The 15,427-nt window shown below is 35.5% G+C and overlaps 1 protein-coding gene across 3 annotated transcripts in view; it reads right to left on the reverse strand.

Moving 5' to 3' along the window:
- LOC118186323 (WD repeat-containing protein 36) overlaps positions 1 to 15,427 on the reverse strand; it is a 177,834-nt gene that overhangs the window by 74,145 nt on the left and 88,262 nt on the right. The window lies entirely within an intron of this gene.

Raw genomic sequence — 15,427 nt, forward strand, 5'->3', positions numbered from 1 at the left:
AAGATTGCACATTAATTGAATGAAATTTAAGTAAATTCTTACTCTTGTGAAACAAAAATGGGAATAAATAATATTATTTAATGTAAAACATTAATTAAATTTTAAAATCAATTAATCCTTAAAAAAAGACTAAAAAAGTTGCCCCAAGAGTGATCAAATAGTTTTTAATAATTGTTTTTTTGATATGAGTAAAAAAAAATCTATAAAGTTGAGTTTTAGTTTTTAAATTTTGTAATTTAAATTTACATGATGATTTTTAATATATATCTTCAAGATTAGGTATGAAAATAAAAGAATCTTAATTGGGATGAACATGAAGTCAATAATGGATTTACGTAATTTAACATTTGAATCTCCTAAAGGGATAAGATATGTAATAAGATAATGCTACTATAAACGTAAGGGCACTGAACGTTTTAAGGGGTTACATGGGTTTCACGGGTTCAAAAAATCGATTTTTTGGGGGGGGCTTATTAAAATCTACAACATCTCTCGAATATTGTCCGAAAATTTCAAGTTGATCCGAGTAATAGTTTCGGAGATATAGCCTTTCGAAGTGGTGCGCTCAAGGCTACCTGGGATCCGCTTGCCGCAGGTATAAAAGAGCAGCTGCTTGCCTATTGTTCATTTGTCCTTTATGGCTACTTTTCTCTTTTTCTAAGGGCAACTAGTTGAAATACTTCATTCGGTGATCACTTGTTGAACCACGAGGTTTATTTTGAGGTTATAAGTGTCCAAAGTAAATTATACTTAAAAATGGCCAAAGTTTCAAGACCTCAATTAGTGGACGGTGCTCGTAGAAATGATCGACCCAAGAAATGGAGACAGTCGTTCAATCCTAAAAATCCTGAGCAGCATGATGATTCTTTCATGAGCACATCAGCAAAAAAATTGAAAGGTGAAAATAAAGAGCACATGCCAGAGGAAGCCACGCTCCAACATTCCATCATCGATTTTTATCTTGTTTTTTCATCGCTGTTGTGTTTTGTGCAGTGTTCAAACATCATTGAAAGTGAAGATGAAGAAAAATTGTGTAATGAAAAAGTAAACTTTAAACAATGCTCGAAATTCGGTCTGAGATTTAAAATTGAGGTAGCATGTGAACGATGCGAGCCGAAAAATATTTTATCTTGCCAAAAAATTGGCAGAATGTATGAACTAAATAGGCGGTTTATTTTTGTCATGAGATTTGGTTGGGATTAGGGATTTGTCATGAGATTAGGGCTTGCCGGATACAAGAAATTTTCCTGTTTTATGGTCACTCAAAACTTTAAACGCGTTTTTCTCAAAACTATGTTTTTAAAGTCGGTTGTCAAGATTTCTTGAAGACTGCGATCACAATGAAATTTTAAACAGGTCTTCAAGATACAATTTACACGGACTTTTTCCAAATTACAACTATTTTTTTTTTTTTTAATTTTTATTTTTATTTTATTTATTTATTTATTTATTTATTTATTTTTTCCAAAATGGCTCGATATTTTTATCGAATTTTGCATTTTTATGTAAAAACCGCTGTCCAACATTTAATTTTCCTTTTTTCATCCAATTTCTAGTTTGAAGCCTTAACTAAAACACGGATTTTTTTTTTTCCACTTCAGATGATCCTGCTAGGAGTTCTGCTGTCAATGCAAATGCACCTTTTTTCTGAGGGCTCGCCGGGAATGACGTCACAATGGCGGAGTTTTTAATATTTTTTTTTCAAAAATTTCAGAAATTGTTTATTAAATATGTACCTTTAAGATAATAAATAAATTGAATTAAATATTTCATTTATTATATGAAAAAAAAAATCTTGAAAATACGCCGTTTTTACTCGGATGAAACCCATGTAACCCCTTAAAGTATAAGAAAAATAATTTATTGGATATTCTGTTATTAAATATTGTACTTCAGAAATTAGATTATGAAATGGGCAAACAATTTTAACTAATTATTAATGCTATGGAAAAGTTTCTACGTTTGATGAATTAATTTCATTTTTAGAGAAAAGATGTCAATTATTAGGTAACATTAACCATAATACTAATAAAGTAAAATATTCATTAGAGAAAAGTTCAAAATCAAAGACTGATGGTTAAAACCAATAGTGCCCTGACTTGCGTGATATGTAAAAATAATTATCCACTACATTAATGTGACTCACTTTTAAAATAACACCTAAATCAATGATATGAAATAGTTAAAGACAATAAATTGTGTTTAAACTGTCTTAGTAAGGAATATTTAATCGCTAAATGTTATTCTAAATTCAGACGTTCCGAATGTCATAAAAAAAATTATTCATTATTCCATTGCCTGTGCAGGAATAATGCCATTAACCAACAGTTGGACAAACCAAAAATGGAAACATCAAGTAACGAAAGAATGCAGATGTTTCTCATAAAAAATCAATCAAGTTATCTTTTGACATGGCAAAAAAATGTGATATGAATGACTGCAATAGTATATATTTGTAATTCAGATGAAAAAGGAATTTCAGTTCACGCTATCCTTGATAATAGCAGCATGAAATGAAAGAAATGCTAATTTATTAAATATAAAGAAAGAAAGAATTTATGCCTCTGTATCTGGAATACATGATAATGCTATAAATATTGATCATTACCTAGATGTACAGATTTCAAATAAGGATTTAAAATATGTAAGATCAATTAACTGTTTGGTTATTTCTAAAATTACCAATGTAATCCCATTAAGCAGTATAGATCTACAGTCATTAAACATTCCCACTGACATTCAATTAGCTGATCCACAGTTCGGAACTCCTAACAGACATGTTACTAGGGGCTGAATTGTTATTTGAGATTTTCAAACTAGGAAAATTTCAATTAGAAAATTGCATCAGCGGCTGCTATTAATGGAATATCACATAATTCAATATTAATGGAAGGATGTATAGTACAAGAAGATTTATTTTCCGTTATTATTAGATTTCAAAAATACAACTATGCACTAGGAGCTTATGTTCAGAAGATGTACAGACAAAATACTTATTGAATCATATCAAAGAAACTTGTAGTTGATCTTATGAAAAGAATCGACTGGTAGCTCTAAGCAGACTTATTGTCTAAGGACTGTAAAATATAGAAAAGCAAGTGCATCATTCCTCGCAACAAGGCTCCTAAAGCAGTTGACTACAGATGAAGCAAATGAATTTCCTTATGCCTCAAGCCATACTGAAGGATTGTTACATAGATGACATTATCACTGCAGCTAATATGTTAAAAGATGCCAAGGACTTGCAGACACACTTAATCTGTCTTCTAGAACATGGTGGAATGAAGTTACACAAATGGTGTTCCAATAATCCTGAACTATTGAAGAATAGAGAAAGTGCAACTCAGGATTATTCTTTTCAAGTTACTGATAAGCCTCAGGTTACAAGGGCGTTAGGAATGTCATGGAGTATGGCTACAGCCAATTTTTCTTACAATTTAAAAATACCTGATGTTGAAGAAACAGTAACAAAAAGAGAAGACATATCAATAATGTTATGTTAAAAGATGCCAAGGACTATGTTAAAAGATGCCAAGGACTTGCAGACACACTTAATCTGTCTTCTAGAACATGGTGGAATGAAGTTACACAAATGGTGTTCCAATAATCCTGAACTATTGAAGAATAGAGAAAGTGCAACTCAGGATTATTCTTTTCAAGTTACTGATAAGCCTCAGGTTACAAGGGTGTTAGGAATGTCATGGAGTATGGCTACAGCCAATTTTTCTTACAATTTAAAAATACCTGATGTTGAAGAAACAGTAACAAAAAGAGAAGACATATCAATAATAGGTCACTTCTTTGATCCATTAGGTTTAATTGGAACTGTTATGGCAAAGGCTAAAAATTATTTCTACAAAAACTTTGGCTCTAAAAATAAATTAGAATATACCTCTTCCTAAATATGACTTTGAAGAATGGTAGGCATTTTTAAATAGTCTTAAAATAGCTAATTATTATCACATCCCTAGCTTTGCTTTAATAAATGGAGTACCGCAAATAAAAATAATAAGATTCTGCAATGCTAGTCAGAAAACCCATGGTGCTGTAATTTATGTGATATAATTTGCATCTTCCAGTTTTGATCCTAAGGCCTCGTTGCCCTTAGTAACGCGTTCAGCTGTCAGAGTAGGAGAAATAATAGGATTCTGCAATGCTAGTCAGTAAAGCCATGGTGCTGTAATTTAGGTAACATATATGTCATCTTCAAATGAATGTTCATCAACACTTCTGTGCAGCAAGTCTCACCTGTTTTCCCTTTGAAGTAAATTACCATTCATTATTTGGAATTTTGTGGTGCAGTTCTGTTCATAAAACCCATGACAGGAATCTTAGAAAGCTTTCAACTACCCAAATACAAAGAAGGTAGGTAGGTATGGCACGGTCCAACCTCCTGGCACACCCAAGCTTGCCTTATGGCTTCTCTAGACAAGGTAAGTGACCTCCTTTGAGCATGCCTTCATGGTGTAGTACACTCGGCGCATATTCGAGAGGTCCAGGTTCGAGTGCCGCGGAGAGCATTGCTCATTTTTCAAATAACCTAATGTCTCTAATTTTCACCCTCTTTTGAGCATGCCTTCATGGTGTAATAGTTAGCAAACTCGACATGTATTCGATCCCATATACAAGGTGAGTTATTTCACTGATTTGTCAACAATGTTAGCATGGATTAAAAAGGAACCTCATCAATTAAAGACATTTGTTGCTAATAGAGTTGTAAGGATCTTAAGTTTTACTAACGTTTATTTTATTTTAAATCTTTACTATCACTTCTTATTTTCTACTTCCGGCCAGAATTATAAGCGTGAAGGAGTTTATGCAAAGTTGTCTGGCGAACGCCAAGTATTTAAGTGTGGCCTTTTTGCCAAGCAGAAGAGAGGAAGCCGTGAGTTCGAAGCAGGCCGCTTACCTTAGAAGTTACGCAGTTGCTACTTTGCCTTCCAGGCCAGAGGTTTTAATCCTCTTGATAAATTAAACGTATTGTAGTGTTCACAGTCTCTGTGCTACATACGCTTTCTGTTATTATAAGGCCAATCTTATTCTAAAGTTAAATTAGAGTTTAGTTTTATTTTGATATCTTTTAAGTTAGACCCCGAGTGGAGGGTCATTGTATTCCGAAGTACGGAAGTCATTGTATATAAAGAAAAAAATAAAGGGTTTTGTATACCCTTCGTCTGTATCCTGTCTACTTACTACAATTAGTGAACATAGCTTTAGTAAGCTCTCTGTTCTAGTCAGGTCATTGTATGTTTCCGAAGAAGGTTAGAAGAAACATTGAACCTGATAGTGGCGCCCGACGAAGAATAACCATGGCCGAGTTTCAAGAAGAACCTGTGCTGCCTGCAGAAACAGCTCAGAATCCAGAAATGCCAGCTGCCGCCCTGGAAGGATTTGGGTATATTGTCCAGACCATGCGCGCTTCGATGAAACCGGAAGCAACGTTTAATGGAAACTCACAGGTAACCAGTTTTTTGGAAAAATTGGATGACCACTTCATGCTCTACCCCGTGCACGAGTTTCAAAAAGTTACCTTAGCTACCAGCGCTTTGAGGGGCCAAGCGCTTAACTGGTTCAAATGTATCGGCAGAAGTCTCTTGGGTCAAGCAGGAAGTCCCACCTATACCTACGAAAATTTCAAGACTGCCCTACTAAAAGCCTTCCCTGTTGTAAGGGATCGTGCGAAATTAGAAACAGAACTGTTCAGTATATATCAACAAAGAATGGAAAACCTCTCCAGGTTTATTTTAAGAAAAATTCACGTTTTCAAGCTCTTGTATGGAAACCGTCCGGATCCTGAAATAATTCAAGTGATTTTGCCGAGGTTACTACCCCAAGTGCAAGACTTTATTGAATTGAGAAATCCGACTACACTGGAAAAAGTATTTGAGCTAGCAATCCAGTTTGAAAGTAGAAGAACGGCGGACGTCGAAAGAAGACGCCAATATCAACAGCGAAACCAATTTGGTACGCCAAGACTACAGCAAACTCAAGGACATGGCTACGGAGAAAAAGCGAATCAGTGGGCAAGGAAACCCGAGCATTCAAAAACAGCCGGCGAACGTCGACAGTTCAATAGCAACCCAGAAAAAAAGTCTCAAGGCCAGTGGAGAAAGAAGGAAAGCACCGAAAGAAAAAATAATTTAAACTAAAACGGATTTCTGCTGACGAGAGGGTGCGGAAATCCGAAGGCCACGAAAACCCCTCTTCCTACAAGTTAAATACAGTAATGGTGAAAAATTTAACTCTTCCGAAGATTGAAGTCTTGGTAAATAATATCCCGGCCACCGCACTCCTGGATACCGGCGCGCAGTGTTCCTGTGTGGCAGAAGTCTTTTTTAGAAAGTATTTTCGCAAATACCGCATATATAATGCGGATAATACAACAGTATTAGCGGCGCAAGGAGAACAATGTAAGTGCGTAGGTAAAGTACCTTTGTACATCCGTATCAAGGACGAACAAGTAAAGGTGATGTTTTTTATAGTAAAGAATTTGCAAGCACACTTAATACTAGGAATAGACTTTCTTTCAGACGCACAAGCTACACTGGATTTTAATGAAGCGTCTCTTAAACTGACGATGAAACCAGTGCGTGTAGAAAAGGTTGAACCGCCAAGGGTAAATCTCGACCACCTGCCTAATGACGAGCAAGATAGAATCCGACAAGTGGTAAGTGAATTTGCTTCCTTATTTAGTGATATTCCAGGATTTACCCAGGTTACTAACCATAGTATTGACACCGGAGATGCATTGCCGGTTCGTCAAAAACCATACCGGTATGATAAGAATAAGGAAAAAATTATAGAATGGCATATTACCGATATGCTACGTAAAAAGATCGTAACGCCTATCTCAAGTAGTTATGCTAGTCCGGTGGTTTTATGTAAGAAAAATAATGATTATCCTTTGGAGCATCCAAAAAGGTGGAGATTCGCTATTGATTACCGTAAATTAAATTCCATAACGAAATATCCGGTATATCCGTTACCGATTATAGAAGAAATTTTAAGGAACATAAAATCAACCAAATTTATGACAACTTTAGACTTAACGAATGGTTATTTTCAAATAGGGATCAGGCCTGAGGACGTGCCTAAGACTGCTTTTATAACCAAGTCTGGCACTTATGCATTTTTGCGAATGCCGTTTGGCCTTTCAGGCGCCCCAGCAACATTTCAGCGATGCATGGACATTGTGTTAAGACCTGTTCTCGGAAAGTCCACATTTATCTATTTAGACGATATCATTATTACTAGTGATAATCTAGACCAACATGTACAGGATTTAAGACAGGTGTTTTCTTTATTAAATGAGGCCGGTCTAAAAGTTAATGTCGAAAAATGCAAATTTGCAGCCCCTGAATTAAAATATTTAGGTTACAAAATATCGCAAAAAGGGATCGAGACAGATGAATCAAAAATAATCGCTGTACAAAAGTATCCGACTCCAAACACGGCAAAGAAGCTCTCTTCTTTTCTAGGACTTTGTTCATATTATAGGTCCTTTATAAAAGATTTTGCGGCTATCGCTGAGCCATTGTTAAAATTAAAAAGGAAAAAGGCAAGATTCTCGTGGACGGCCGAAGCCAATAGTGCTTTCGAAAAATTAAAACAAGCATTAACGCAAGCCCCTGTGTTGAAATTTCCTGAAAAGGATGAAAATTTAGAAATTTCAGCGGATGCTTCGGATTATGCGGTAGGAGCGGTACTTTCGCAAAATCAGCAGCCAGTAGCATTTTTTAGCCGAACTTTAAATCAAACACAAAGAAACTATTCCGCGACCGAGAGAGAGGCACTTGCAGTTCTGTTAGCAGTGCAAAAGTTCCGAGTCTATTTTGGAAAGGCGCCGATAACAGTATATTCTGATCATGCGGCGGTAACTAGATTGTACTCTGGAAAAAATTTATCCCCAAGGTTAATAAGATGGGCACTCAAGCTGCAAGAATATAATCTGGTAATCAAGCATACCCCCGGAAAGGAAAATATCGTAGCAGATGCCCTGTCACGAATTAAATTAGACGAACAGGGTAATACCGTAAAAGTTGCAATGCTGACAGCGTGTACAATAAATTCCCGAGAAACTGTAATAACCGAACTGGGTAAGGATCCTGAGTTTGGAAGTATTTATGAGTATTTGAAGGATCCTGAAAATTTTAGCCACCAAGATATTGTGGCGATAAGAAATAGGGCGGCCCATTACGAACTAATAGATGGTCTATTATTTTATACAAAAACTACGAATTCCAACAACGAATTTCGACCTGTTATCCCAGCTAGTCTTAGATTAAATATCCTGCAAGAGCTCCATGACAGCCCTTTAGCTTCTCATGCTGGTATTCGAAAAACTACTCAACGCGTACGCGAGGCAGTCTACTTTCCTGAACTGCAAAAGTTAACAAGGGCGTATGTCCAGTCCTGCCCAACATGTCAAGCCGTTAATTATATTAATTTCCGCCCGGCCGGGTTTCTAAATAGTATTAAATCCGAATTTCCAAATGAAATAATCGGTATCGATTTATTGGGCCCTTTCCCAAAAAGTCAGTTAAACAAAAGTCGCTATCTCCTTGTTATAGTTGATCATTTTAGTAAATGGACCGAAATTGTTCCCTTAAAACGAGCCTCCGCGAAATTAGTTACCGATTCTATTTTAAATAAATATATTTTAAAATACGGGGCGCCCCTAAAAGTTATATCGGATAATGGTCCTCAATTTGTAAGTAATATATTTGAAGACATGTGCCAAAAACTGGGCATACGTCATTTAAAAATGGTCCCGTATCGGCCGCAATCAAATATAGCGGAACGGGTCAACAGAAATATAGTGAAAATTATCCGTAGTTATGTTAAAAATTTTCATAAAAGCTGGGATAACTATGTCAATGAATTTGCTTTCGCCCTTAGGACCGCAAAACATGATACAACGGGCAAAACTCCTGCTGAGTTATTTCTAGGCAGAAAGATTATAACACCGTTAGATAAATTATTTTATGTGCAACAAAGAGCCCCAGAATTTAAAATGGGTGATATAGAAAAACTAATTAAGGAAGCAAAGAAGAATACGGAAGTAGCACAAAGAAAACAGAAGCTCTATTATGATTTGAAACGACGGGGAGTAACTTATAAAGTAGGGGATGAAGTACTAAAAATTAAGCATTCACTTTCTTCAGCACCAGAAGATAAAACTGCCAAATTTTTCCCACGCTTTGAAGGACCATATGTTATAGAAAAAATAACTCACGCTGTTGTAGTATTAAAGGCAAGAAATGGTGAAACCTGTTCCGCAAACATTGACCAGATAAAACCATTCTATGACCGTAATAAAATGCAAATCTTTTCAGATCTTTTGCAGGATCCGGTACGGCAGACACCGCAGGTACAAGTTCCAGAGGTGGGAAAACGACAAGTACAAGGGCAAGCCAATGAGAGACAGAAGCAAGTGAAAAGAAAATTGCCCCGCGGAAAAATTGAAGGTACAAAGAAAAAGAAGTCGTTCCACCGTCCAAAAAACAGAGTTCACGAACACCCCCAGAATAAAGAAGGGAGAAGGACGACGTATGTGGAAAAGACCGGGAGAAAGGACGGCAACTATAACCCGGCTGTGAAACGGAAGATTGACTCATCCGACAGAACTCTCCGCAGCAAAAGTCGCCGAACTGCGGAAGGGCCATCAGCGGCGGAGGAAAAAGTACAAGAAAAATTTGAACGGCCAACAACGAGGTCCAAGCAGGATCACGACAGAAGTTTCCCGGTTCCACCAAGACCAGCTGCCTTCAAACGGCCAAGACCACAAGCAGAGGACAGAAGGAAGATGTTCAAGGGTGGCCGTAGTGGTGAAAAACGGAAGCTTCCAGAGGAAAGCACTGAAGGGCGAGCCCGTACAAGAAGGAGGATCAACCAAGCAACGGTCTGCAGCACCTTTAAAGACTGGGCCCAGAAAAGGATGTCTGAATATTACAAAGATAAGTAAAATTTTGTGTTACTTTACAAACTTAAGTTAATCTTTCATTCTTACTGCAAGTGGCAGATTTGAAGAAGTTTTACCTCATGCGAGGTCTACCTTTATCGCCAAAAGGGCGAGAAATGATTTGTGACCGATTTTCTTATTATGTTTTTCAATTACTCGCGCGTAAAACTAAAGTTGATGTATAATAGCGTTGTATAAAGACTTAAATATTGTAAAAAGTTATTGTATAAATTTTATTTAAAACATTCTAACAAGAAAGAAGTTTTAGTCTGAAAGACTTTTTGAAATGTAGTATTATTTCAATGTAGAAAGAATTGGCACTTGCTTTGAAAAGAATAGAAGTTAACAATGTACTACTAATGTATGTTTTCAAATGTGTAAAATTAACGGCGTCTTGATATGTTCTTGTATACATGTGAACTGTTATTTTGAATGTTTAGAAATAACGTGATATGGTAAAAGTGAAAGTAATGTTAAAAAATTTGTTATTCGTGTGACTGTAAAGATTAAATCATGGTGAATATGTGTTAAAGGTTGAATGATGTAGTTAGGCTCTCTGACGCTACACTTTAGAGTTAGCCACTTTCAGAATAGTACCTCAGGGTCTAGAGTTGAAATTAGGGTGTGTTAAGAGGTCTCGTATGTTGAATTTTAACACGTTAGTGTTTTGATTGTAGGAGGAAGTGTTGAACACATAGACAAAAACACATTCGTGTTTGGTGTTTTTACAACACATGTCAGAGAGCACGGGGAGAGATAATTAAAATAGTCATGAATGAAATAAGAATGTTAAGAAAAGTATATTCTATATGTTATTTACAATGTCATTCTGTAACATTTCATTAAACTAGTTTTCCTTCCAGATCTCTGGAAGGAACCAGAATTGAATAAAGCTCCTGTTTTGATGCAGTACAGATGAAAAAGAAAAAAGATTGTTGTATATTCCGGGAGCTGCTATTGTAACAAATTTCTTTCTTTTAAATTTTTCTAGTTTCTAGCGAAGCATTTTTTGTTAAAGGTTGGCCTCGCGTTAGTTTCTAGAGCTAAAAGTTTTCAACAAGGTCGTTTTAGACCTCAGTTTCAAACTAATTAACTCTGGCGGGAAGTATGTAAGGATCTTAAGTTTTACTAACGTTTATTTTATTTTAAATCTTTACTATCACTTCTTATTTTCTACTTCCGGCCAGAATTATAAGCGTGAAGGAGTTTATGCAAAGTTGTCTGGCGAACGCCAAGTATTTAAGTGTGGCCTTTTTGCCAAGCAGAAGAGAGGAAGCCGTGAGTTCGAAGCAGGCCGCTTACCTTAGAAGTTACGCAGTTGCTACTTTGCCTTCCAGGCCAGAGGTTTTAATCCTCTTGATAAATTAAACGTATTGTAGTGTTCACAGTCTCTGTGCTACATACGCTTTCTGTTATTATAAGGCCAATCTTATTCTAAAGTTAAATTAGAGTTTAGTTTTATTTTGATATCTTTTAAGTTAGACCCCGAGTGGAGGGTCATTGTATTCCGAAGTACGGAAGTCATTGTATATAAAGAAAAAAATAAAGGGTTTTGTATACCCTTCGTCTGTATCCTGTCTACTTACTACAATTAGTGAACATAGCTTTAGTAAGCTCTCTGTTCTAGTCAGGTCATTGTATGTTTCCGAAGAAGGTTAGAAGAAACATTGAACCTGATAGAGTGTCTGTTATTTGCAGTACGACTGCTATTCATGATTCCTACCATGTTAGCACTCATAATAATAACAGCTGATTTTATATCATGTGGAGGTGAACCTAAGGATCTTCTTCTTAATGATTTACATGTTATGGATTAATATTCTTGACTAAGCCTCATGAAATAATTTCACCTGATATGACTAATGTGAAATATTCCAAGGAACTTAAGGACAATGACTTAGTTAATATAAATGTAAACTCTAATTCCCTTATTTTAGATCACATTTTTAATGCTAGTAATAACTATATTTGTATTATGCATGTGTTACGTTTTGTTGTAGATTTATAGCCAATTGTAAAGAAAAAAAAATTAATAGATCCTCTAAGTGGATCTAATAAAACAGAATGATGCTGATTATGATAAAATCATAATCAGATGTGTACAATTACAACATTTAGCAAGGACATTATATCCTTGAAAAGTAAGAATTGTTTTTCTTCCAAAAGAAAGTTAAAATTTTTATGTCCATTTCCAGATAATGATTTTCTTCTGAGAGTAGGAGGGATACTTTCAAACAGTAATCTTAAATACAATCAACAATTTCCTTATGTAATCCCAAAAGATCATGTATTTACAGTAAAAAGTCATTAATCCGGACTCGTCGGGACTTCGGCGATTCCGGATTATAGATCATCAGTTTAAATCTGGTAAGATGGCATGCAGAAATTACAAAATTAAAAATAAGAAACCGTAATTTATGAAATAAAGAACAATTATGATCTAAAGGGTATCAAAATTTACAAAAAAAAGCTTAATATTTATTTGTTTACTTTATTAAACATTTCTTTCAATGTAAGTTGCTTCGTTTCATGTGATAATACATTCTCTTTAATTCTATTAAACAGACATAATTTCTTGTTTAGTTACAAAGTTCCGCTGTTCAAGTCTTATAATTGCTGTGTTGAGAATACCGACTAATTTGTCAATCGAAATGTTTTCGTTTTCAATAACCTTTGGGTCACTTTCTTCAACTATCGGAAGTGAATTATAATGACGAGGAACTTGATTTAAATCATATCAAAGACGGAGTACATCGAGATGAAATACTACACTTAGATAGGAATTATAAGCCAAATAAGGATAGTGCTGACAGATCAACTTCCAATCCGCAGCGTGAAATTGATATACAGATTTCGGATTTCAAAACATACTTTCGCTTTGTAGATACAAATTACATATTAGTAAATATACATCGGAAATTCTATTTGACATAATCGAAAGTTCAAGCTTACTTTTATGAAATTGCTCTAACAGTCTGCAAAAAATAATAACCCGGATTTGAAGCTTAAGGAACAACGCAATCTGCAACATTAACTGAATTAGATAATTTTAGCTTAGCTTATACCTCCGTTACACATTAAACGCGCATGCGCACAAACATATTCGCAGCCGTAAAGGACTTACGCGCACTCTTAAACGCCTGTACGCATGCGTGAACGCGACGCATGCGCAGAGAGTTTGTAGCTTTGAGGTCCGGATTATGGGTGTCCAAATTAACGACTTTTGACTGTATTAGATTAATTTTTGAGTATTACCATGTTCAATTTTTGTATTTTGAGGTGCAAGCTTTATTGCATCAGGTTCACAGTAAATGTTGGGTTATTAGTGGTCGAGATATAGCTCGAAAGGTTTCACATGAATGTAGTAGGGGAGTTGAAGATGCTAAATAACAGTTCCAACTTTGTTTTCCACACCACAGAACATTTAATAAAGATAATCAGAAAAGGTACAAATTAGATTAAATACAAGTGCCGTTTGATACAAAGAGGATTATGTATAGCTTTTACCAGTCTTATCACATAACCGATTAGTGCCTACTCGCATTTGCTGATGTATTAAACAGTACAGTCCAATTTACCACCTTCGCGTGGAAAACTACAGTTCCTTATTCTACACCTTCACGTGCAGCTCACCACCTTCGCGTGGGATAACACAAGAGTCTCTCTGTCTATGTCATACTCATCTTTCACCTCGCTGCTGGCGCATCGGTGAGGCCCTCTGGTGGTTGTGTCGCACTTATGGATACTACATGAATGTATAGCATGTTTTAATGTGGACTTGATTTTTCTGCTCTTCTTCAAGTATAAAAATCTGAGAAAAGGTAATTATACAAAAGTGTATGTATGTTGATATATTCATATGTTTAACTACTAAAGAAATACATTTAGAGGTAGTAACTGATTTAACCACAGATGCATTACAATTAAGAGCAATTTATTGCTAAACATAGAAAATGCAATACCATAATATCAGGTTAGGTTACTTGAATATCAAAAAACCACGAGGGCTATCTGTGTAAGACAAGGGGTGCCTTCATGGAGTACTTTCTATGAGAACTGGCTTATATTCATGTAAATGTTTCAGCTTAAAATGCACATACACATCACCCATTCCTTATGGTCTCTCTCTAATAATGCACGGATGGGATGCCCAGTTGTGAGAAACCTTCGTAGTGATTGTGCATATGGAAGGTCTGTCTGGAAAGGGTTAAGTACAGTCCGTATGTCAAAATAACGGAAGATGAAATGGGGGTAAATTCGTTTTTTGTGAACACATGGGAAAAACCAAGAAAATCAACCATGCAGCCAGCCCATTTACCTGGGACTGAACACATGCCAGAGCAAACTACCAGTATTTAGTTGTCTTAACCACTCAGCCACTGGTGTGGCAACATAATATCAGATAACAGTAATAATATGGTTGGTGCCAAAAAAGAACAGAAAAAATTGCATAGCTTAGTTCTTAAATCTAAATTTGATACAGCAGATTTCTTGACATGCGAGGGTATAAACTGGAAATTGATTCCACCCAGGATACCAAATTTTAGTGGCTTATGGGAAGCAGCTGTTAAATCATTTAAATACCATCTTCAGCATATAATCGGCAGTTATAAATTCAGTTTAGAAGAACTTTGGACTGCTGTTACACAGACTGAAGGTATTCTCAATTCTCGTTCAATTTTACCTTTCTCAACAGATGTGAATAACCTTGAAGCCTTAATATCAGGTCATTTTTAAATTGGATATTCCATTACTTTTAATTCTGAGCCTAATTTGTCTCATCTAACAGATAATAGACTTTCTAAATGGCAGATTATTATCAAGTTCATTCAAATTATTTGGAAACGCTGGCAGACTGATTATTTATATCATCTCCAACAATGCACCAAATGGTTTATTAATACAGAAAATTCACAGGAAGATATGTCAGTTGTGTTAAAGGATGATAATCTTCCTCCTGGATGAATTTTAGCTAGAATTGTAAAAGTATTACCTGACAAAGATAATAAAACTGGAGTTGTTAAAGTGAAAAGACCAAATGGTGTATATATTCGATGTATTAGTAAAATCTGTTTACTGCCTATACAGGATAATAATGCTGAGCTTTACAATATCATGTTCTTATTGAAAATTGTGCTATATATTGAAATGGAACTTTTTAAACTTTATTATACTGTTTATATTATTTTATATTGTATTTCACAATTGTCTACTTAAATTACATTCGCGATGGAAAATTAGCTATTAGCTTTCATATTTGGACAGCAGAATTAGTTGTTCTTGAAACTGTTAAATTGTATGTTTATAATTTACAAACTGAAATTTGGAATTTCAATGGGTGGCAGCGTGTTAAGTTGGAATACAGTGCCACCTATTGTAGAGAGAAATAAAATTCTCACTTGGCCATTTGGATTTGGCTAAGCATCATGCCAGAGCATGTACTAATACTGAATATAGTAATCATTG

The sequence above is a fragment of the Stegodyphus dumicola genome, chromosome 4 (assembly GCF_044657685.1).
Source record: "Stegodyphus dumicola isolate Sdum_Otavi_A_Nest chromosome 4, ASM4465768v1".
Lineage (NCBI taxonomy): Eukaryota > Metazoa > Arthropoda > Arachnida > Araneae > Eresidae > Stegodyphus > Stegodyphus dumicola.